Genomic DNA, 24,579 nt, shown 5'->3' with positions numbered 1-24,579 from the left:
GACAGCCGGATGAGACGTACTGCCAGAGTAAGACAGCAAAATTAAAAATAAATACTTTGCAGACAGCCTTCTAATCTCCGCTTCCCCCGGTGAGTTACTGAAATAATTATAATAAAACAGGAACGAGATCTTAACCCCTAGACATATGAACCAGACATTGCTTCATTTTAAAGGATAAGGGTGGTCTTTTGTACATATTTCTTGACAAATCCCACGAAAAGACCAAAGCCAACACATCCTGTCTCTCAATACGTTCTGATTTCCTCCCCCACCTGCGGCTCTCAGCCCATCGGTTTCAAATGAAGATGGGAATCGAGTGCGTGTGTGTGTGTGTGTGTGTGTGTGTGAGATGAAGGAACACACTAGCCAGTGCAACAGTGTGTCTCACTGATGTGTTTGACAATGAAGCTCTAATAATACTTGATACGTACACATGGGATTGGTTTGCAATATCACAAATATCAGTATCGGTCTTTTAATCTGCAGTTAATGTGATTTGGGGATAAAACGTGCAAAATCACAGCCATGGTCCTGACTGTCCCTAATTGTTTGTTCTTGTCAGAAAATAGTTTGTCCAATTTGTGCTGTGTCCACAAAATGTTTTTTTTTTATTGTGGGAAAATAGTGTCCACACTGTTCAAGCAAGAACGCTTGCGCCTGTTTCATGAAACGCAGAAGCAAAGTAACCGAACGTGTCACCAGAGAAAGCCGCTGTCTGGCTTCGGCTTTCACAACAAGCGCTGAGCGATTCGTCCTCTCGGATTGTGGAATGAGACGCTGCCAGTTCATAAATATGCACAAACACTGACAGACGGCAAAAAAAAACAAAACACGAACACCTGCATGACAAAGAGGTGTCGTGTCGTGTCGCTGACGGGATTTGCTACACTTGTGATGTTGTTGATTCAAGTCGGAGAGTAAAGATGCGCAGCGCGGAGGAGTGTGAGCTAAACATTTGCCGTTTCAGAACTTGAGCAGATTGCCGCGGCGCTGCTGGCTCATCAGTCTGAATGGCATTCTGGATGCAAACTGAGCCAGCGTTGGGCCATGATTGCAAATGGTTTCGTGCCGTTGTCTGATTTTGCTTGCATGTCCTGGGCCGGTTTTGGATTCTTCTTCATTCTAATACAAACTGGATGAATAGTTCTGAAGCAGTATTATCTTGTGCAGCATTATTTCATGGATTTAAGGGAGAATTTTTAAAGTTATGAGCAGGGGAAGCACTTCGTTGGAAGGCTCGTAGCACTTCTGTCATTTTAAAAAGGCTGACGTGTCACAGTAAAGCCATTATATACCATTTTTAACAGCAGGGTCCATTTTTTGAAATCAACTGTCCGAGACGACAGTAATGAGCTGCATGAGGACTAGAGTGAGAGGTGTAGTGTGTCACGCTGATCCGGCAGAGCCCACGTCTCTGCAGAACTACGACACAGTCCACTTGTCTTAAATCTCTTCGATCCGTTTCTGGTATCTCCCTGGAAGATGGGGATTTCGAGTTCAGTTATCAGCACAATAGTGGACAGCTCTTCTCCACTTCCTGCGTCACAAACCGGTTTTGACAATCTTGTTGACATTGTACATCGGTATACTGCTAATTTGTTTAGTCACATATGACTTGAAGGGAATGTAAATTGCTGCTTGACATGTGCTGCAGGGTTAAACTGTGTGTAGGGAGGAGGTTGGGTTTGGAGGTGGAGAAACGTGTCCGGAGCTGTGTGTGTGTGTGTGTGTGCTGACGCTCAGGCAGACTTTGGTCCGAGATCATGATTTTGGCTGAATATTGACAAAGTAAACACATCCTGTCTGCTGCCCCAAAGCTTGCTTGACTTTCCAATGTTTAAACAAGAGCACAATCTGTCTCTGTCATTGACCGAGTGCTCTGAGTGCCTATACATAACAATAAAAACATGAATTATAACCGGATATTGTTGAAAAAAGCTAATTAAATACTGCCAGGGAATGTTTGGCGGATTTTCTAAATATTTCAACATCATTATTTGGATAAAAATAACATATTTACTGTTGCAAATTACTGCAGTTTAATTTAGACAGAGTTTAGGGGAGACAGTACTGGTGACCCCACATTGCAGGTACAATACAGTACGTGAATTTAAGTGGGGTAGACTTTTTTCTTCCCTTTTTGGAAACTTGAATCATGTATTTGCCATTAAAATAGTCCTTAACAGTGAACATTAATACAATACTATTTAGTGCTTAATTCACACCAAATTGAACACATTGTGAATATGAGCTGACTGAATATGATTTTTTAAATCAAGGCCTGTGTAATATTCCCTGAAAGTTCAACAAACATTGAATAAATATGTCCTGTGTTGCAATTTTAATTCGACTTTTATATGTTTTGTGTTTTCACCCACACTCTATTTAATGGTTTCTCTCCAGGCCCAGCATTGGGTGAAGTGAATCAAATAGGATTGATTTCTCCCCTCTTCAAAACAGCTCAAATTGTTTTAATTTAATTATTTTAGTAAACTCAAAAGGCAAACATCTAGTATGAGTGAGAAAATAAAGAGCAGACAGAATGTCTGTGAAATGTCAGAGAATAGTGTCAGTGAAGATGTGTGTTTATATATCCTTTATCTTATCCTGTAACAACAACATGGGAAAATGCAGATATTTGGACCAATTGAAGGGGCTCATCATAGAAACTAACTATGCAAGGCAACATGACATCATCTTTGCAAAATAATATATATTTGTTCTCACCTACATATAAGATACAGAGCCTAAAACAAAAATATAAATGGCTGTAAAAACTGAAAAAAACCAACCTTTTAATATTCAATACTCTCATCAAGGGATGAAAAGGTTGAATCTCACAGCAGTAAATTATGCATTTTTGCAACCTCATTTCCAATGAATCCTAACACTACTTATTGATAGCCCCAACTGTAACCAATGTCCGTCTCCAGGCTCTGATCTCTTCAGTCCTTACGAGCCCAAAACACAGAGTTCAGAAATGTGTTCATGTAAAACATCAGAAATCACCTTGGTTGATGTACTAATGCTTTATGGTAAATTCTAGATATTGTTACCAATCGTGCATCATTAGTTTTCTATCATAACATTGGAAGAAAACAAAAATGCAGGATCCAAAATAACAAGTAATTCAAAGTCTGCAACAACAGTTAAATGCACCGCTTCAATAACGACGGTGAGCGTAGCAGCACACTGAAGTCTTAAGTAGATTAAGTGCTTAGTTTCATATATATATTTTATTTATTGCAATAAGAAACGGTTCTTTCTGAGATGCAAAATCAATATCAGTTTGAATCTATAACTGGCTAGAATGCACAGATCTATCCATCTTATTGGTTCTCATGTATCCCTTTATCATCATTATCTATTAAATGACATTCCAATGGTAATGCTCATGTATTTATGACCAAAAACCTTAAATCACCTAATACTGGACATGGCACTATAGATCCACATCAACAGCATCTGTCTGATCTAACATCACATATCAATCCCATGTGTAGTTTATATTGTAACCTCACACGTACAAGTCAGGGGTGAAAGCATAATGTGCTATTTCTCTAGTGCAGGTAATACATACACCAACAGTACATAAGTATATATCCTGAGGCTGTGAATTTCTGCTGTGACCTCCCATCATAGATCCAGAAAGCCAAGCCGGAATTACCCAGCAGCCTCCTGGGTAATGGCGATAACCAAGAGGCATGTCACACTTGGTGGACAACGAGCCTCATTCCCATGAATTTCAATTTAAAAACACATTAGAGAATTCCCCTTTTGGTTTAACACACTAAATCCCTCTTATTCTGAAGAGGTGGATTCAATATTTCCCTGGGATGGATCTCTGTTTCCCATCCGGCTAATCCTGCCACCGTGGTTTGCCATAAGATCAATTTATTGAGCAAATCTTTACATCCCTGTCCGGTGGTAATTATATTGGGTGTGGGATTATGTCTGGATATAAAGGGGGTGAAGAAAAGCTGAGTTGTGTGTGTCAGGGAAACAGTTCTGATCAGTTGTATATATTGTCTCTATATTCCTGCTTAAGAACAGAACAAATACACACAAAAAACTGTTTATGATCAATTTAATGCTTGATGTAAGAGCAGAAAATACAATCTTTGCATATGTGGAATATTAGAGAGGGCTACACCTTGACAGTGTGAATTTCGAAAAGCTGTATCAAGCAAAGGCACACAAAAATCAGAGAGGAAGCTGTAGACTCGAAGCAGATGTGTGCTGTTTAAAAATTCATACTGCATTTCATTCCTCAAACACCGCCTGGAGTGTGTGAGTGGCGAGGCTTGCTGCTGGTTTCAAACGTGGACTTACCTGACCCGGGATATGTTAAAAGCTAGTGGGATGTGTCTGTAGAAGTCAGACATGTTTTTTCTATAAAAAAAAAAAAGAAAAAAAGAAAAGCTAAGCAGACATGATGCAAGTTTCCCCTCGGCCGAGCCCGCGAGCGAAAAACAGAGATCATCTGCGGCCGGTGGTCAGAATACAAACGACCATTACATAAAACATCCACCACTGCACTTTGACCAAAATGTACTCAAGCCACAGCGAGCTTTACCTCTCTTAACAAGTGAGTTTATAAATCCAGTGCGTGTAACAGCATGGAAGCATAAAATCCATTGGCTGCCGTGCTCCCCGACTGACCTTACTGTCTGCCTCCCCGCCCTTCCATCATTGCCTGACTGCAGCTTGGGCAGCCTCCGCCAACACTCTCACTCTCATAAATGCACCGGGAGTTGATATGATGCACCGGGCGCGCTACCGGGAACTGCTCTCATCAGCTCCGTCGCTCCCTGCTATGCACACACACGTCCGCGATGATTGTAATGGCCTCCAAATGGTTCGGCGCCAAACACGCATTCTCCGCAGGAAGCTGCTGTTTGTTGTGCGCGCGTGTGAGTTGGTGAGGGCGCGCCGCTTTTATTTTCAGCTAGCGGACTGTGGGCCCGCTCAGTCAGCCTCCACTGCAGTCATCAGCCATGGAAAGGAGGCTTCCTTTGAAACCGCAGAGCTGCTGCATTACCGCGCCGTGCTCCTGGTGCAACGGCCTCCTGTTTATCTGCCTCAGTGTCACTTTTTTAAAACAACTAAATGAAAAAGCAATTGAATACATTATAGAATGGCCTTTGTTCCCTCCAGCCTTATCTTTGTGATGGCTCCCAATACAGGTTCAACCTCCAGACCAGCCAGTCATTCTGCAGCAATTCTCGCACAACATCAGAAAGCTAAATTTATGATATATAAACAGTTTGATGATGTAAAATTATAGCAAACATTGCATGAAAAGGTAAAAACCAGAAAGTTAGGTCTTTCAGCGTCAAGCGCCCATCGTTTCAAACTGAAAACCACATCCCCCTTTCACTCTATATCAATTTTATTTTCAAAATGTTCTAGTGTTATTTGGCCTTGTGATGTTTTTATCTGTCTGTCTAAAGGAAAGAATGAAAGATCTGAGATGGGAGATTAAGCAGAAATGCTCCTGTAGCCTCTGAGCCTCTGAGTGGGCACACCGGTGTGCCTGCTTGATTGACAGCTGACAAGGGCATGCCATCACAACGTAAACAAACCAAGGGCAAAGTGTTTTTATTATTATTCTCTATTATCAGCGGCACTAACGAAAAAGGGTGATGACGTTCGGGCAAAAACTGGATCAAACTGGCCCACGGCTACTGACATTCGACGGAGGTAAAGAGTTGTTTAACGTCGACAACCAGGTGGCTAATCACCTCTCTCTTGTCTGTAAACTGATGTGAACACTTTGGTGAATGTGCTCCTGAACGCTTTCCTCCATGTTTGTACGTTAAATAAGAAGAACATGGAGTAGCCCAGTAGCCCAATGGCTTATATCTGTCCTTCAGCCAGTGAGTGGGGGTGCTGCTGATTTACATCTCAATAACTCATGTGCTCGTAAAGTCTGTCTTTCTGTATTTTATTGAGAGTTTATGTCCGTCTGTCTTTCCATCGGCCCTGTCATTTTCTCAATAACTGTTCTACCTATTTGTGGGTGTGGATCAAAATTTCAAAAAGGAAAAATAAGCATGCAAAAGGTATTGTACTGGACCTATAAAACCTACTGTAAATATAAATATATCATTTCAAAGTAGCTAGTCACTATGGATTTAAGTCAGTGCTTGTCAAATGGGAAGGAACAACAGTTTTTCGTGGGGGACTATTTTAAGTAGTGGGTTAATGCACATTTGTGATGTGGTGAGTTATTTCTGGAATCAGGACAGTGTATCTGGGATTCAGTCATGACAGTGTGTGTGTGCAATAATGTGCGCAGTAACGTTGTGGCTCATTGATGTGTTTTGAGCAGTTTGGGGACACTAGTGGAGCTCTGTTGCACAGAGGGATTTGAATGGCAACGGTCGCCTTATGAAAGCACAGTAATATTCACTAGATCTGGATTTTTTAGTTTGGACCCATGAACATTTTTTTTTTAAATGCCCTATCTCACAGTGCTGAAGAAAAAAAAACAACTCCTGACCCATACTGCATCCTTCCACCAAGTTTCGTGCCTAGTTTTTTTGCATTATCTTGCTTACAAACAAACAAACCAACACACAAATGGACAGGGGTAAAAAATACAACATCCTTAGTGGAGGGAATACGATACTGAATAAATGGGGGTTTGAATACATGCAGTGCTGGATAGTAAGATAAATCTGGTGCTGGAAATATACAGTATATAAAAGGCTATTATTGGGCTGATGCTGTAAAATTGCAATTACTAAAACAGCTAGGGTCAGGTTTTTTTGGTGAATGGTGACTATTAGGCCAAGCCAACAGTGTCATGCTGAGGGTTTTTCAGTTAGAGGGCATTTATTCGCTCATGATGGCAGCAGAGAGTTACAAAAGGTGATTGACTGTGCTGGTGTCAGAAAACATGACACCCCCCCCTCAAGAGAAAAGCTATATGTCTCTCCATATTGATAAATCTGATTGTGTGTCTGTTTTTTCTTCTTTCTGTGAAAAAAAGAGCTGAAATGGCTCAGTGGGCTGTCATGCAATACAAAAATAATGCGTTGTGAAATTTGAAGGTCAAGAAGAAGAGTTTTACTGGACTTGGCCTCTGTTATGGTTTTCCCCTGCAATTTCTGCATTTTGGTTTACATGTGGCTCTTAGTATTTTATAAAGGTTACATGAATAAAATTCATTTAGAAAAGCATGTGCACGCATTTGCATCTGAAGTACGGTTAACAGGAGACCATCTTGTGATGGAATGAGCTGCAATGCTGGTCAACAGGTGACCCACGAGCACGCAGTAGTTATTACTGCATTTTTATACGAGTACTCAGTAGTTATTACTGCATTATTACATGAGTACTCAATAGACTGCAACATTATTACATGAGTACTCATTCTGTATTACTACTATTACATTATTACAACGTAGACATTTATACATTACATGAGTACCCGGTAGTCAATATCACATTACTGCATTGCAACATTATTACATGACTACTCAGTTGTCATTATTGCAGTATCACATGACTATTCAGTAGTCCTGGATGGGATTGCGATCATTTTTAAAACTTAATTTTAATCTAAACTACACACCTACATTGTGTAACTTCTGTGTATATTGTAGTTGTGACGCTGATGTGTTGACCAAATCTACACAGACAGACAGAAATATAAACTCCTGCCAAAAACTGCACACACACACACACACACACACACACACACACACACACACACACACACACACACACACAAAATGAAAACAATACCAGCCGTGCTCTCGCTGCTGATAATGCTGCTTTATTATTCTATTTCTGAATGCCATATCACTTTCCTCCTCTGCATTCTCATTTCTAAAGTGCCAGCAAAACGATGATGTGGAACTTTAAATCGCTCTATTGTTGGATCCAGGGCAGCTTCAACTGTGTCGGGTCCATTCGTCTGCTGCGGGACAGAATGAGATGATGGAGGCAGGGATGAAGGGATGGGCAGATGGAAAAAACATATGGGAGGCATGATGCAATAAGGACACAGGACACCTCGGGGGAAATATCTGAGAAGAGATTCATACGTGAATGCAAAGCAAATCCTCATTTACTGTCCCCTGTGTATCTGCAGCTCTGTATGTTGGCCAGACTGTATCACCTGAACACAGTCGAGTCACAAAGCAGGGATTTGAGGTTTAACTGAAACAAGCTGTCCGTGCTTCTTTCCCATTAGTGGCTAGTTACGACTGTATATAATATAGCTGCGTACATATACAAATGTAGGCTTGGATTTGCATAAATCTTAATATTTCTGTTTGTTTTACGTGTCATTCACAAATTCATCCCAGTTTAGTTGGGACTAAAGCGTTCATGTTTTCTTCTCTGGGATTCTTGATTTTCAATGAACTCTAAACTCAAGGAACATACATTGTGTTTCTGCAAATTATTGAACACCACTGTCATGTCTGTCTATTGCCCAGACATGTATTTCAATTGGCAAAGGCTTTCTGCCTGATAAGCTATTGAAAGTCAGATTATTGAGTATAAATGATGGCATCAGTGTTGCCAAATGTACGATTATTATCTGTTCGATAATTTAGCTCTCTGTTCAATCAATAATGCACGATCCGGGATGATTTGATCATTTTGTGACACTTAGTATTATCAGTTGTAATCTGGACAGTAAAATAAGGATTACGTCTGTGTTTACGCATCTCTTCTCACGTGACGTCTTTTTTAGCCAATCGTGCTTGTGATGATGAATGTTCTCTCCCCTCTTTGCCCCCCACCTCTCCTCTCTTTCCCATTTTCCCTGCTCACCCCGACCGGTCGAGGCAGATGGCCGCCAACACTGGTTAGAGGTTTGCTAGAGGTTTCTTCCAGTTAACAAGGGTGATCCAATATTATTATTCTGGCCTCATGTTTCAAAATAAGAGCCTTGTGCCTTGTAAAGGATTGTTTCTGTACACTAAATCACTTCGGAATCTCAAAACAGCTTTGAAACGTCGGTATTGAGTGTCCCGTCCCTACTCTGGTCACGTACAATCATTTTCCTGAAAATATTATAATTTTAAGCTTCTGGTACGATGCTTCAACATTTCCCATCTGGCAACGCTGGGTAGCATGGTCTATATCCAAAGCAAGCTGTGGTGGATAAATGGATCAAGCACAAATGTTTTCAAATCCCATTTTACTTACTGACTTAGTTACCTTTTATATTTAAGTTCTTCTTTTTTTTTAAATGAAAATAAGCAGGTAGCCCTCCCTCTATCTCTCTGTCTTTCTCCCTTCATCGCATCGTTGCCCTTCTGTGTGTGGATTGCAACCGAGGGTTAAACTGAGCCGGAACCATCATGGAGCTTTGATTAATAAGTAAATAAATCAGACTTTCTAAACAGTGAGAGGAGGACACACACACACACACACACACACACACACACACACACACACACACACACACACACACAGGCAAGAGATAAGCCCCTCCCTGCAGATCATCACTCAAGGCGATGGTCCTTTTAACTTCATTGTAGCATAGAAGCGACGCCAGCTTATCCAGGAACACATAAAAAGCTCAGTGTTATAAATTCATGAGGTCATTACGCGGATCAGCTCTAAGTGTGATTATAAAAGAGCAGAGGAGCCGAATTGCCTGTTGACCGGCCATCAGGCGTACCCTGACAAATCCTGGTAGGGTGGTGGACTGTCCAAAAGAAGTTTGTCTTCAAGGCTTTCTGGCTGAAAGATTTTAAAATAAAAATGAAGTCAAAATCTGGTAAGTTAACTAAGCCATGAATAAAACAGGGTTTAAATTCCAGTCCTTTCCCGAGCTTGACCTGTTCGTCCACCACAAACTGCTTTGTATGCAGACTTGGTCGCTCTTCATATCATCTCATCTGGCTCCCTAAAGCCTCCCTGGCAGAAAGCCTTCGACAATTAAAATGCATTTCCGAGCAAAAAGAAGATACGACTGCAATGTTACATAACTTGCCAACATACCATAGGCCTTTATGTACTTGGTGTTTGGAGTACGTGAATTAAAAATCATCTGAAAAATGTGTGTAACAAACAACCAAATGTAAAAAATCTGAAAAAGAAGAACCAACGAAAGAAAAAAAATCACTTGCCTTTTGAGTCCTCTATATTTTAGGGTAGTGAACAGTAAGTTATTAAAGCCTTCAACTGAAATAGTAAAGCTGTGACTCAAAACAATGAGCTCAAAGATGCTTAAATATCCTGGAGAGCTTTGAGCAGTTTTAGAGTCAGATGCTATGACAGACACCTTTACTGTAACTCATGGTCATTTGATCCAGAGTTCAAATGCAAAGAATAGTTTTGCAGAGACATATTATGCTCATATTTAGCTATGTTATTCTGATTAGTTTCATTTGCTGAAAAGGTTTACATGCTCTAATGTTCAGGAAACACATCACTTTCCCTCGTGCTGTCTGTCGCTGCAGCTCCTCTATTCAGCCTCTGTCTGAAATGCTTGGTTTCAGCTTCTGTCTCTTCAAGACCCTCCTCCTCCCGCTGGCCCCCTCTTCTACTGTTATAACTGGTCAAACGCTGGCAGCACATGTGGGATATGTCAGCCTCTGATCTTGCTCGATGCTTTGTTATGAGTTGTGCCAGACTAGACACTAGATGTGCATTATGCGGCCATAGAGGTGCAGTATGCGGACGATGCCATCCTGATGTCACACGGACTCCTGGCGAGGCGATGAGCTCCCTTTACTGCAGAGTTTTAACTTTTTAACTTTAATCAGACATTTTACAAACACAAATCCCCCTAAAAACTAAAGGAAAGAGAAAAACTGACAAAGTATAAACTGTAACTTACCAGACACTGAATGAGTGTGAATCCATCCCCACTTTTTTTTATTCTCCTGGAAGTAATCCACCACACATAAGTGTAGAACGTTAAATGCTTTCATGAGTACATCTGGAAATGAATCAATGACTGCCAAAATCAACCAACTGTGGACTTTAAAAAGAAATATCTTTATTGAACCTGAAATGCCGAGAACCTGTTCCCAGCTCCACTCTGAAGCCACGGGTGCAGAATAGGAAAAGGAAGAGGAAAAAGAAAAGGTGGAATGTGCATTAACCACACACATGACTCTATTCACTGCAGCAAACGTATTTACCAGCGGCCTCCTCATACTCCACAATATTCCTTTTGGTGCTTTAATCAGCAGCAGATAATGACCAGTGATGGCAGAAAAAGGGCTTATATACCTCACGGTGGGACCGGAAATTAAACATGGATTAGGGAGATGGTTTATCTTTGCTGTTTGATAGTAAAGGCAGATTATAATACATTCGTAATGATGGAGGTGTTAAGGTCTGCTGTGGCTTTAACACCATGGAAATCAGCTTACATACGCCGCCTATTTTCTCCACGGAGATGTGTCTGCACAAGCTTTATGTTATATCTTTTATTGCTGATATGGCGGCGAGGATCACGTCGGAAAAAAACGGGACCTGCTGCTGCTGCCCGCCTGGTGTGATGCATGTATTTATTCAAACCATCAATGCGTCATTTTTACGAGGGTTTATCACTGGTCTTGTCAGCCTCCTCAATCTAGTCTACTTGATTGGGCCCACATCTTCTTCTTTGTGCGGTTTATTTTGCGCCTGGCAACCAACATCAAGCTGCATTACCGCCATCTCCCGCGTCGTCTTCTTCTTCTTCTTCGCTCGGCCCCAAACTACTGTGCCGGTGACTGCTTCTTCTTCTTCCGTGGACACATGAAGCGTGGGATTATATTTATTCCTTCCGGTACAGAGCCTAGAGTGTAGTCACAAACAGAAAAAAAAGTCTCTTCATTGCCTTTGATGACAGACTCGCCTCACAGCCGGTCCGCGTCCAGACACACGACGGGCCGTCGACCTCACATCAGTCTTTTCTCCGAACAACAGCTGCAGATAATTCAATCAGCGAAACCCTTTGCTGTCACTGTTCTTCCTGACCCCTCTGTTGCACTGTCACCAAGAGGAAACCGAATCCATTCAGTGTCACAACGGCAGCTGTCAGACTCGGAGAAGTACTATTCAAATGGAACAAAGGCTTCTCCAAATGCCTACAGATGATGCCTTTCAATGTCGGAATATGGTTCCACTGTTGGAAAACGTCACCCCCTTCCTTTTGCTCTGTCACTCTGCGCCGTGCTATCTGATGATGTAGTTTTGTTTACTTTCAAGTCTTGTTGATCGTACACAGTGTCCATAGAGTCTGGAGGATAACAGAGTCTGATTGGCAGCATGTAGGGGTAAGTATCTCTCTCTTAAGCTGTTTGTTAGACATGATCTGCAGAGGAAATCCGGAGAACAGGGTCTGGACGTTCTCTGCAGTTTGCCTATCACACATGCAAAACACAGCGGGAGGTTTTCGGCTCAGACACGTTCACAGCAGCAACAAATCCTCCGCAGGGTTCAGGCGAGAGGTGGAGCAGCAGGCAGAGGCAGGACGTAACGTACTAATTCAGCTGGGGAGATCACAGGTTTTTGTTTTCAGCACATCGACACCGGTGTCTCTCAAACTCTCTTGACATCTTCGTGGGTGTCTTCTATGTTTGTGGCGCTATCCGGAAGTGTTAGTTTTCTTTTTCTTTTTTTTTTTCATTGTTGCGTATGTCACGTGTTAGAAACGTCATCAACCCCCCCCTGTCTTTCACGGTGAATCCTGCAATGAATCTCCGAGAGTTCAGTGCACGTCTGAAAGCAGCCATAGCGATACATGATCCACGATAAGAAAGTTAAACAGTTGAGATAGAGCTTTAACAATATGACACTGTAAGTCAAAGCCAGTTTCATTTGAAAATGTAGCCATTTTTTCCATATAAGTTTTCATTTTATTTCTATTTCTCCCTCTGATTTTAACTTTGGGTAGTTATTTCCCGGGCAACTTCTTTAACCCAAGGTGAATACATTTCTAAAATTACTGAAATCCTGCCAACTTGAAATTGTTTCTCCATTGTTTTGGTTTTATCTGAATTTTGAAAACGATACTATATGGAATATGGCACTCAATAAATAAAACAGTGTATAGACTCAGTTGAAAGACTCCGACAAAGAACGAGTTCCAGACGAGCCTGCAGTGGATCTATAGCATGTGGTTCATTCAGGCCACAGATGTAACCACCCGATTTTTTTAAAAGATAGCAAACCAGCACTGTTTGTAAAATGTAGCGATTGAATAATAGAAAACATTTACAGCTCTGATAAGATCAGTCCTTCTTTAGATGTGTTGGTGATTGCTTCTTATCTAGATTATTTTAAAATTCAGAGACAGAGGTGCAGCTTCAAAAACTGATTCAGATGGTTAAATAGGGAAAGTACATTTTTTGTGGGTTTCATCTTGTGTCAAAGATAAAACACAGGACCGACTCTTCTCCTTTGTCTCGGATAAAAATAGAATCACATACACTTATGTGTGAAATATGGGAAATACTGCAGCACTGTAATGTGCACTTCTGGCCATATTATTATCGTAGCCTGCGCTGCTGTGTTTTGATGTGCAAATAGTGAGATGGATATAATACGGTCTAAATGTATAGGATATCAACTTTGAAGCAGACTGTGGATGGTAAATTATATCCCTGTGATAGCCTCCATCTCAGGATGAACACCACAGTGCAGAGGGGCCTTGAGACACCTGAGGGTATTTTGTCTTTCCTTCCCGAGGATCCAGTAGTTTCCATTCCCGTCACAGTGAGCCGGTAAAGTCTGCTCACGCTGCACTTTCATGGAATCTCTTCCAATAGATCGCGAAGCTCGATAGGCTGGGGTCCCCAAGTAATTTCAAAGAACCCATTACGAGCACGATTTATCTTAGCCGTGATTATCTTAATTAATACATTGATGTTTTTAATACATGCTCAGTTGATTTATTTATTCTTGCGATGATAATTATCTGCGGCTATCTGTTCCTATTTTTATTGGGCCCTATTTTTATGATATGATCTCAGCAAGCTCGTAAAAAGGAGGCTTTTGTTTCTCAGTGGCTTTCTGGTTAAAATAGTTATTGAAGTAAATTAGCAGTGTGAAGATCAATTAGTTGACACTATGTGAGTTATGTAATCTAACAGAGTGATCATTAAATCAGTTATTAACAGTTTATGGTAATGCAATGAAGGCTTTTTTTTTAATGAATGTGTGCTTATACTATAAAAATGAAACACTGAACAAAATATGCATACTTGATGTTCGTGTGATAAATTTCACAGCTCAAATAAGTTCCAAAAGCACGTTGAATGATTATTTAATTTAACATATAAATGGATGGAAATCAGTGGCTGTCATGTGTTGGAATAATACATTGAAACTACACTGCCTATTTCATTCATCAGGATGGGAGGTTGGTTTGACCACAAGTGGTGCTGTGGAGTAGAGTGTTAATGACTGGACGCCCTAATTGTTTGTATCTCATGCACGTAGGAGAGGAGGTGCATGCGTACTCATGAGCATGCGACACACACACATTCCCTCTGACAGCCTCACACTTCTCCGCTGATCAGCAGTTGGTGGTGTTATCACATCAAGAAACAAAGCGACGTGCCGGGGACAGGCAGGGAAGAGGGAGACAGCTGATCAATCAAAGATCTACTATGCAAAACATTTTTAAAACAATGGAACTGGATTTATATGTAAACAAAAATTAAAATTCCAAATGCTCACGTGCATGAAAACAGAACAAAACAATTTAATACGTAGAAAAAAGGGGCAAATAGGGAAAAATGGCAAATAGGGAAAAACAAGCCCTCACCCATAGAGCAGATAGACAAAGATGAAAGCATCAGAGTCAACCTTTAAAAGCAGCTCGATACATGTATGTTTTGAACTGGGATAATGAAAGAAAAGCTGAGACTGGGTAAAACCTTCATGTTTTATTGATATTTTCTGTATGTGCATTCAGAAACATGCTTTGTTTGGCTCCTGGTCATCAAAACACATCATTTATATGTTTTCTTCACACAATGCGCCCTCGTACTGTTTGGGATTAATGACTCTCAGATAACACAACTAACACAACGCGACCTCATTTTAGGTAGTAGCTGCGTTTCATTAATCAGTGTAGTGCGGCCCTATAGTTTCTCGCCATGCAATTAGTAAGCGATAATAATTCAGCCTATTGGATACAGTTCTGCTTTTAGCATTGGCCCTGCAAGACATCATATGATCATACTGCATCTCTTAGTATTGAGTGGTAGAGTATAGAGTACACAGTTGAGTATTTACCTTCATTCATTTACCTTTATCTTCATTGTATTGACCTTCATCTATGAAACCGTGTCCATACTTTATACCTTCTATTCTCATATTTAATATGTCATGTTACTGTGAATATAATCAACACCACAGGAACAGAAACAACAACTAAAACAACAAACTCTAGTCCTTTATGTTCTACACTACATCCTCATGCACATGATCCTGCGGGATCTCTTTGATGAATAATACATCAACTTTCAGTGCAAATCTCACAGTTAGAATGATTTGAGAGTTAGGGGCTAATTAAAGAAGGAACTTGATGAACGTCTTATGCACAAAACAACAAAGATTGTTATTTTTCTTGAGGTTATGGAAATGGGAGGGGAGGACGTCTTTGCTAAACAGTACGCGGGGAGGAAAGTATTGTTTTTGTTTAATGGCAGCAGGTTATTACCAGAGGAAGAGCTGGGGATGAGTTGTTTCAGCGTAGGACTCGTGCTGCATATTGGTTTCCCCCGAGGAGCTCAAATCTAATGTAGTGGACTTGTATCTGCTATTATGAATAATGTCTCTAATGGCTGGAGGTCCCCAAACCCTTTCTTCACTGAGATATAGATAATTACATGCCAACTGTCAGATTTGAAATATATACTATATTTCCTCTATTTAGCAGAGGGAATCACCGAAACCATTTATAACTCCATTCCTATTTTTGAGCAAAGGCCTACAAAGATACTAAGCACCTAAAATAAAATGGCGCTGCCTGCTGGACCACAGTGAATGGAGGTATAGACAGAGACTTGGCAGGAACTGACTCCGCAGAATTATCTCAGGCTTTGACTGGAAAAGTAAGAGACACGGTGGAGCCACAATGCTCAAAACTAGCTGAGTCAATTTTGTGGGAAGAAGCAGAGAGTGAGAGAATCATGTGCTGCTCTTACTACGAATCTGTCAAATCAATGGAACCTTTTCGAGATGTGTTTTGAAAGAATGAAGAACAAATTGAAGTCATTGCCAATCATTAACAGCAACAGCGCTGGATTAAACCACTGGGGGAGTCAGATCAGAAAAATGAGCTGTCAGCCTCCATTGGGCGTCCAGTTCCTTCCACAGTGTGTGTTCGCTGTGGGACGTAACAGAAGACAAATACATTTCTCTGATGTGAAGGGAAAATCTGGTCAGAACAGATATGAACAGCATCCAAATCTCCTAAGCTAAACGGACAGGGACAATTTCTGCAATCAGCTGAACTCACTCTTTTCTATTTCAGAATGAATCGGGGACACGTGTCCATAAAGACGAAATATTGTGTCATCACTGAACCAAGTGGCTGATGGGGCAGATTTTCGGAAACATATATAGTGTGCTAAAAGAAAGAATGGAACAAAGCCTTTCTGATGGGCACATCATTTTGTATCTAATATATTTGTGAAAACATCCTTCTTTTGCAAGAACAATTTGTCTGTAAATCATTTAAAAAGGTCTCATACTTTGATGGAATAATTCAATTTCTCACAACAAACAGACACTTTAATTGTCTCTGTTCATCACAATGTCTAGTTATAAAGAAAACGGGCCAAAAGACTGTTTCAAACTATCATTCATCACTGATGAAAGCTTCCATTGTATTTCCATTTTTAATTTCTACTCGCATACAAACACAGATAGCAGCTAAGTTCGCTGTGATATATGGTTCGTTAGTAGTCATTTGTTTGTGTCAACTCGAAATGGCACAGATTTATTAATGAGATGCATCATGTAGGCATAATCTATACTTTATATGTATGAATGCAAGCCCTTACACAATGGGCCTCAGAATGCAATGCAGGGGTTGCCATGACGCCCCTCAAACTAATTTGAATCAAAAAAGACATGACAAAATATGTAATTGCCAAACAGTGCACGTGGAGCCTTCAGGCCCCTTGAAGCCCGCTGGCCTTGTTTGCTCAGCCAGTGCAACGACCAGAAAACAACAACAGATCAATATTGTATTATTATTATTATTATAATTATTTCAAATAGGAGCAGCACAGTTTTCAGACTTGCTGCGTGAAGATTTTTCAATAATAATAATTTGAATAAAAGCTGGTTTGAACAAAGGAATTAAAAAAAACACTAAGGCTCTACAGTCATTTCAACTCATTGTGATGTTTAACATCCTGGCCAATCCTATGTATGGGATGTTACGGATCTCACTGACTTCATTTTTGATTCTGGGGATAAATAAAGCATCATGTTCATCACAGATGCTTGTGTTGTAATAATGCTCATGTGTGATGAAGCTGGCGGCCTGCAGGACCCGCACCACTACATCAAAGCAACCCTACTGACAGTGAAGTGACAAAAAACATGTCGGGGCCCTGCATGCAGTGTGACTTCCTCCGGCAGCTTCCTCATCAGTCAGCCGTGTCTGTCTGCTGGCGTTAAGCTCACTAACAACCATGACGCTGATGGACTGTTGGGACCAAGCAGCGCAGGTAAACGGGACGAGTGCATCTGTTATTCTGTTCGACTGAAATTCTGCGGCAAATACAGCTGTTCATTTGGACTGACGTGCATGTTTGCAAGCGCCAGTCTTTCATGGAGAAACGTAAATTTATGTATATCTTTTTCTCGGGGGGGTGAAGTTAGTGGATTTTCTTTTCATTCTGATGAATAAATAGTGGCTAATTTACAGAGGGATTTGGAAGGATTTGCAATCATGAGAAATTTCCCATAACTAAAGCAAACACTTCAAGACTTGCATCAGACACATTGCTCACCACAGTCTGTCCTTTCCAGTGGTCTTTTAGACAAGCCATTATTTTGAATTAGCAGAGGTAGCCTGTGAGAGACTGACTGTTGATATGTTCAACAGATCATCAGAGTAGATTTGTTCAGATGATACATTTGTATGACCAGTGAGCCTTTATGTTTCCGGGAGATGCCGGGGATTTAACTCAGGAAAGGGCAAACCATGTGCTCTACCGCTGAGCTATAAATCCCCTGTTGGAAAAAAGAAGAAATATAAGAAATACCAGCTCTCACAACTGATCACCCATGACAGAGTCTGTTATAGATTATGTTAGATAGTGCTTTCGACTACCACCATAAAAAAAAAAACACAAATGAGGGAATGTAGTAATCTGGTGGTCAACCCCGTGTTGGATTTTAAAGAACTTTTAAAAATCGTTAAGTTGTTTTTTTACTAACCAGGATTTTAGAAACACGTTTTCAACAGTGTTTCTCAAGTGGGAGCTCTCTCCATAGGGCCAAGTATAAAATCTTGGTGGAAGAAAATTGGGTCTAAAAGTAGGTCTGGGTCTGGAATTAAACTTAAAAATGTAAAAGATTTTAATTGTTCAACATCACCTCCTTTTAGGTGGCGTAACCCCCACAAATTCCCAGAGAATTTAACCAAGGACAATGACCTCAATGTTCCTAATTGTTGCTACTTATCTGGTTGGTTGGCTCCATGTGTCAGGCTCCCAAAGTGTTAGCCTTGAAAAGAATATGTGAGAACGTAATTTGGAACGATTTATTTGAGATCATTGTAAGCTCACAGCGGCTGCAGTGGTCAATGAAGCAGAGTATTATGTGTCAAAATGAGCAAAATGTAAGCAAAAGTCATTTTCACCGAGGTTACCTTGAGAACTGAGCCCGAGCACATTAAAGAATAGGATCAGATAAAAGCACTGTCAGTGATGATGTGCGGCTGACACTGACGTGGTGGGATTTGACGGCAAAAGACTGATGCTGACAGACAGGGAGACAGAGCAGGCAGGTAAAGAAGGGAAGAAAAGTAAGAAAAATAGACTGAAAATGGATCATTTCAGGTTGAAAGACGGTAAGAATGTTCTTGGGAGGGGAGGGGGGGGGTGGAAGTAGAAGGAAAATGGCTGAAAACGTGAAAGGTTGGCGCATTATGTGTGCGATAGTACGGCGCTGCGCAGTATCTACTCCACTGCAGATAGTTAAAGACAGATGAGGGAGGATGCGCGCGCGTGTGTGTGTGTGTGTGTGTGTGTGTGTGCATCAGACAGGAAGAGAGAGAGAGGCAGAGAAATGGGACTCCACCAGGCATCCTATATCCAGGGATAATAGAGCTGTCACAGTGTTTTGACTCAGGGCATTGATTCTGCCTTTAATTGCTTTAGGCCTCCGCCGGCTGGATTGCAGTCCGAGGATATTAAATGTTATGTATTGTTGCAGTAGAACAGTTATGACACTGATCACACACTGATATGTACTCATGTGTTGTCAGTGCCAATAATCCTTTCATCGATTGGGGCCGCCTCCAAACAATTACGCCGATTGATTAGGGGCATAACTCAGAAGAGAAGCGCGGCGTTTCCATGCAGCATGGATATTCTATTGAGCCAAACTAATGATTTCCTGCATCCTAGCACTCCCCTCTCTTTTCAACCCGCTTCTTATTCTGCAGCAATTTGAAAGGAGTGGGATTAAAATTTATCTTCAGTCATATGTCGGGGATCAAATGCCGCTGGTGCATGAACTCAGGGGCCTTCTTATTTGACCGGGAGACTTTTTTCCATTCCCTTTTCATTTCAACTTTCTTTTCTCAGTCAGCTCCACAATGACCCTGTTTGCCAAGGATCCATGGGTCCATTTAAAAAAAAAAGCAGTCTAAAAGTTATACTTGTTATAGCTGTTCCAAATGGCCACTTCAGAAGCCAGGGGGTGAGAAGCAGAAATAACATGCACACTTCTGAGGTATTCATCGTGTCTGACTTGGCAGCGCACGTGGAAAGTGGAGGAAGCAGTTGAGCGAAGAGTGAAAAACGACAAACAACAACTTTAAAAGAGCAGCGGTGGTTCTCCTGCTTCGTCAAACCCTCATGGTTTGCCAAACAGTGTAAACTGGGCATGCATGTTACAAACATGGTCGTATGCAGCCCCCCCCATGTTCCAAAGAAAGACAGGTGTGAGGGAGGGAGGTTTCAGCCGCTGCCAGACAATCTCACAGACCGTGAAATAATTGATAAAGCAAAATAGAGTTGTGAAGTTGACAAAGCTGCTGGCTCATTAACTGATTTTTTTCCCCTTATAAATTATACACCTGAAAGTTAAGCTCTGTAGTAGAGTGGAAACAGGTATTGTGAGGTTATTCAAACACTAAGGACTGGTGCATGATTTTGCCTTCCGACTATCGCAGGGGCGTTTCCGATTAGAGGCCAGTTTGAGCGTGTTTACAATTTTACATCTTAATGCTACTGATTGTGTCGGAGCCTCCCCGATCTTGAATCGTAAACATTAAACATGTTTAGAATCGGCTCTGACAATTGCCAATGAGAGCGAGCTGACTTGGAAGTGTCACCAACCAGATGTTGCGTACACTTGTATAGCGCCGACAAAAAACTAAAATATATTTCCAACTCACCCTCAGCTTGTGCTGCAAAAGCCTATTCCACCTTCTCAGCCATGACTTTAATTATATTCTTGACTTTTTTTTTCTTTTTCTAAACTGCAAGTGCAGCAAGCTGACGACATCCATCCTCCTTGTTTACATTTGAGTCACATGTGACAGTTTCTGTAAGATCTCAAGTCTCTGGAATCGCCACTGGGAAATTGTTTCATACAAACAGCAGCAAACGTCGTCTTAAATTCTGGCCCAATCGGGGGTTACCATCAGGGTGAATGCCACATGCACTCACTTGTTACACATCATCTTTGACATGTCTAATGTCTTATGTGGGGAAAAGGAAAGTAAAGATGCAGAATTTCACACTTTTCAAGAGAAATGGAAAAAACAATATATATATATTTTTTTTAAAGATAAGTCAGTTTGCCTAGTTTGTGCAGATACACTCTGAGTGATGAAAACGGGTTAGTCTTGACATGCAGCTCAACTGGTTTAGTTTTACACCCCACAAGCAGCTTCCACAAGACCATGTTCTGGCAGACACAATGTTATTCAGGTGACGTTTCTTTTTTGAGGGAGCTAATGATTAAGAGGCTGAAACCTTATTTAGAAGGAGACTTTGTAGAGGAACTTTTCTGCTGTGGTGCTGCTGACACTGGATAAAGTGAAATTGTTCCAAAGGGTCAGTTTGTGTGAAGGTACCATCATAGAGGGGATTCATTAAATTAGAAACAAAAAAAAATTGACAAACCTTGCAAGAAAGTCCTCAGGATCTGTCAGTCCTGAGGAGACACTCTTAGTAACCCTCTGATTGGGGACAACCTGCTGCTGTGAGCGGTTGAAAACTTGCAAAGACTTGTGCTCCGTTCAAGATCAACTAACCCAAGCCAGCTGTGAGTAGTATCAACATCACTACCATCTGACGTCAGACACATTTGCCAAACAGGAGCCGTTCCAGCAATAAAGAGGTTAGTCTGAAAAATGTATATAATAATTTAGTCTGACTTGAAGGAAGTAAAAATGGAAATGGCCTTCTTTCATTATATTTTGGGAGGATGATGAAGCATAATTTCCATTGGATATCCACATATTATTGTGTTTTGCCATCCTGCAGCCTGAAAGGTGCACAACATCCAATTCGGGGAAACTCAAAATACATTTAGAGGTCTGCAAAATATGACAGAAATGCTGCCGATAGCTCGAGTGTCCAACAGCACTCTAAATTACAACTGTATCGATTTTACATCCATTACATTTCTCCATGTCGATAAAATACAAGGTGTAAAAGGACAACTCTGGAGTCCTATGAAGGCATTTTCTTTACCCTTGTGGTGCAGCCATGCTAAGTGTTTCCCCCTGTTCCAAGGCTTACATCAGTGTAGTGGTGGAGATGAAAACGATATCGATCTACTCATCTGACTCTGGGTAAGCTGGTAATCAATGTGTGTATTTTCCAAAATGTCAGACTGTTTATTCTGATGCTGCACTACGGCCATGTCTCACTTCGGCAGCTCCATGTGACAGCGCAGAAAGCAGCTGTTGATTCAAACCTTTTGATGGATTTCATGACGCAGATCTCGCGTGAGGTTATTTCTCCCTCCCCTTCTAGCATTTTCTTTCCCAATGCCAGTACTCAGCACCAGAGTTAATTTCACGTTCAGGAGTGTACTAGTGGGTCAGGAGTCTGTTCTCTACTGTAGTACCATTTTGTAATGAACACTGTTTTTTTTTTATTATGGAAAGCTCAAAAACAGAAACAGTCCTGTTATAGACAGCTTAAAGCTCACAGAGCAATAACCCCCTCACATATCCAACAGACCCAGACTCACATCGACATCCCAATGGTGTCTTTCTGTCGATCTGATGAATTGAAGTCCAATATTCAATTTACTTGAACATAGTTTGGTCTCCATAAACCCCTGAAAAAAGGCTCTTTAGCTTGATTGATAGTTAGTTTTCTTCTCTACTTTGACTCTTTGAAATGGGATGCTGGCGTGGCAGCTTGCAGCTTGTTCTGGTGCAAAGAGGTGCCTGATGTTCTGAATCCACTTGGCCCTCTTGCTCTCCTCAGTTGTGTTGCCTTTCAGGGCTAAAAATATAGATGACAGTTGTTCTAGATTAATATTAATGTCGTCTGTCTTCATAGTGTCTTCATCCAACTGCGCCTGATATGTTGAATCTTCAGGTTATATCCAAATGCACCTCACACACGTATTTAAAATCCACAACTAATAATTCAGTTTATGTAATGGTCTGTAAATGTGCAAGTTCTAGGATCCCAGTATCAACTATTCTGTTTTTTATAGCAATCCACTGATAGAACAAATAGGTAATCTGACTGCTTTTATAGTTAAACCAAATGAGCTATCTTTCAAAACAACACGCTATCTCATTGTTCTATTATTATTTGTTTGAAGTACCACTCATTTCCTTGTATTCTGTGCGTTGACAATAAATTGAAATTTTAATTATATTCTTTACCGTTCTGTTCTTGCAAACAAGCAATGAGCAATTTCAATTTGTCTATTCCTTTGTTTCACTGACTTGTTTGTTTTTTTCTCACAATACCTTTTTTCATTTCCTTTCTTTCTTTGAAGGGAAATTATGTAAGCATAATAATGTTGATTTAATCAGCTATTACGGTTGTTTGCCTGAGGCCAACGTTAGGCCGCATGACCGACTTGTTCCTAAGTGGCTCTTGTTGATCAGTTAATTAGAGTAGAGTGGCTAAATTTAAGTTAGCTCTTGTGGTTGCAGGTGTATTACTCTTATTCATGAACCCCAATAATGTGTATTATGATGCAGGTCAGACAGGCCACCATATAGTTTGGAGCAGGATAAGGTACTAAAAAAAAGAAAATAACATCCCAAAAGATGGACAAGCAACTACATAATATTTTAGTATATACAGAATATATCACGTATTTAATATTTAAAGATGTGCTACTGTGTAATTGATTTCTAAACAGTATAGCACTGTTGTCAACACGCCGCAGTGAATATTCTGGTGCTCACAATCGCTTTGCACTGTTAGAGGCTAATTGTTGACTGTACTTAACTAAGGTTAATGTAGCTTTCTAAATGAAGCCTCGTATTGGGTGCTGCTCATTGTTTACAGTGACAGTGCCCGTTAGAGTGGGAACGCTGGGAAGACAAAGAGCTAAGTGTTGCACTTAGGAAGAGATTGCCGCAAAATGGATCTTTGTCCCAAATTTGCAACACAAATCGGTGCTAACCAGATTTGGAGTGTTGAGGACGGAGCAGGTGATTTTGGTGTTGACGGAAGCTGTTGTCCCACAAAGCAAAGCACAGCTGCCATTGAAGAGACAGCTGTAGGAAATCACACTCACTTGATTACGGCTGGATCATCCGATTTTAGATTGACTGAATATGTTAGGTTCGCACGAGTATTCACTCCACGTAGACCCACAGATACAAATATGTGTATCTTCACTGATCAGAGGGGTTTCAGAAATATCTCAGAAAATGGGGGAAATAAATTGCATGAATCTTTTGAAAGTCACACATGGGTGGAGCAGGGGGGAAGTTTCTGACCACATGACAAAAATGGAAATGAGGTCAATTGCTGGGGCGCATTCAGCTTGGGTGCTCAGATGAGGGTTCTGGTTCTTGTGGCAGCATGAATGACTCTACTGTTTTCTTGGCAGAACTAAGAGCTCTGGAAATTACATCAATAGACCCATAAAAGGCATGTCCATGTAGTATTTGTTTTATTTATTGAAATTCTCTTTGTGTATTTAAAATGACCAGTTTTTAATTTGATTAAAAACTATGCATTCAATGATTCAATAACATTGGATTCAACAACGCCTCAGATGGTAAACACAATATTAGCAATCATGTCGAGAACACAACATGATATCAAGTTGGTGTAATCATTTTTTTGCTCTGTTTTGGTCTGATCTGAGGGCAATACTTGGCTTTTTAGGAGCTAAGTGATTGACTATACTGACTAGTGAGTCTCCAGCTGCGTGCCTTAGTGTCTGTAAACGGTTTTGGTGTTGTGTAGG

General features: G+C 40.8%; 1 protein-coding gene across 1 annotated transcript in view; it reads left to right on the top strand.

The window, feature by feature from the left end:
• vstm2a (V-set and transmembrane domain containing 2A) overlaps nt 1-24,579 on the top strand; it is a 70,726-nt gene that overhangs the window by 5,478 nt on the left and 40,669 nt on the right. The window lies entirely within an intron of this gene.

The sequence above is a fragment of the Hippoglossus hippoglossus genome, chromosome 20 (genome assembly GCF_009819705.1).
Source record: "Hippoglossus hippoglossus isolate fHipHip1 chromosome 20, fHipHip1.pri, whole genome shotgun sequence".
Classification (NCBI taxonomy): Eukaryota; Metazoa; Chordata; class Actinopteri; order Pleuronectiformes; family Pleuronectidae; genus Hippoglossus; species Hippoglossus hippoglossus.
Note: the sequence above shows the minus strand (reverse complement) of the source record. Positions and strands in the feature narration are given on the sequence as shown.